The following is a 1,907-nucleotide window of genomic DNA, read 5'->3' on the forward strand; positions in this document are numbered from 1 at the left end:
GAAATAGACATAGAAACATTTGTTGTTTACATTTAAAAATGTTTCAATGATTCAAGTGATTAAGTCTTTAGAAAAGCAAACCCATCTTTTATTTTTGTTATGTAAAAAAATCCAACCGTTCATTTAATGTAGTTTGTGTAAAAACACCCTTGCACTGGTGAATATCAAGCACTTTTATATTAATCTGCTTTCTTCTGTGACGTCCTAATCCACAGTGGGCTACCATCTGGTTGATTTCTCAGCAATAGCGTCCACTTGAGACTCTTCAGGCTGCTTGAATGTAAGTGATTCAACCGATTTCTATTACTTTATGTAGGTTTCAATACTAGGGAAATACACATTTCTGCCACATAAAATGCAGACTTTCCCGAAGATTTTTTTAATTTAAATGGTAACCTTCAATTGTGCCAGTCTTCAAAACTAGTGATTGTGTACCTCGAAAATAAGAAATCTATTATTTCAGAACTATCACCAGCCAAAATTATTCTTATTTCAGATTCAGGTTTCCCAAGTGGCTGGCTGGTCTCTGGGCTACTTTCAGCTGAGTTCTTAAGTAGGACTAAACACAGGGCGCCTCTTCACCAACATGGGGTAAGGCAGCCATCAAGGCTGTGTTACAAAAAAGGCCTATTTCATCTTCCCAATTTGTTTAGCTTTTGCTTACTATCCCAGGTAGACCGACTACAACGGTTTGTTGATAATAGGCACTTTATAAATATTTGTTCCTTTATTAGTTTGTTACAGTTGCCATCACAAACTACAGACTGGGTGGCTTAAACAACAGACATTTATTTTCTCACAGTTCTGGAGGCTTAAGTCCCAGATCAGGTTCCTGGGCAGCTTGGTTTCTTCTGAAGCCCCTTTCCTTGGGTTGCAGATGGCCGTCTTCTTCATGTGTTCTCACATGGTTTCTTCTGGGTGCATGCACCGCCCCTCCCCCACCCACCCACCCGCCTCTTGTGTCCAAAGTTCCTGTTCTTGTAAGGGTTGTAGTCAGCTTGGATTAGTTCTCACTCTAAAGACCTATTTTTAACTTAATCACCTCTTTAAAGGCCCTAACTCCAAATATGTCACACTCTGAAGTATGAAGGTTAGGGTTTCAACGTACAGATTTGGGGAAACACAATTCAGCCCAGTTTCCTAACAGAGATCCCAACTGTCACTTAAACCATGTCTAAAAAGATTTTGGGGGCTTCCCTGGTGGCGCAGTGGTTGAGAGTCCGCCTGCCGATGCAGGGGACATGGGTTCGTGCCCCGGTCCGGGAAGATCCCACATGCCGCAGAGCGGCTGGGCCCATGAGCCATGGCCGCTGAGCCTGCACGTCCAGAGCCTGTGCTCCGCAACAGGAGAGGCCCGTGTACCACAAAAAAAAAAAAAAAAAAAAAAAAAAAAAAAGATTTTGGCTCTATTGTTAAGGAAGGTGTTAAAGTGAATGTTCTTAATGTCACTGAATTGTACAATTTTAAATGGTCAGAATGGAAAAATTTATGTTGTGTATATTGTACTACAATAAAAAATGTGGTTAGTGTGAGAAACTAAACTTTTAATTTTAATTAATTTAAATGTAAGTTTAAATATATATAGCATGTTTGAAACATGTATGTAAATTTCATAATGTCCACTATGTAAAAGTTCTTATTTGAAATATAGAAAAATATAATCTCACATATTTGAAATGCCAACTTTGTTTTCAAGCCTGGGGAAATGTTATAGCTATATGCTTTCATTACCAGGGGAAAAGTACTCCATTTTACCACCTCTAGCCTAATTTTAAATTGTAAATTATAAAGCCTACCTTTAAACAGTCTTCAATCACACATAACAAATAAGCATCTAAATATTTACCAAATACCTACAGAAACACAAGTTGAATTCATAGAAGCGTATTTTAAATCAGAAGTACATG

The sequence above is a fragment of the Kogia breviceps genome, chromosome 16 (assembly GCF_026419965.1).
Source record: "Kogia breviceps isolate mKogBre1 chromosome 16, mKogBre1 haplotype 1, whole genome shotgun sequence".
NCBI classification, from domain to species: Eukaryota; Metazoa; Chordata; class Mammalia; order Artiodactyla; family Physeteridae; genus Kogia; species Kogia breviceps.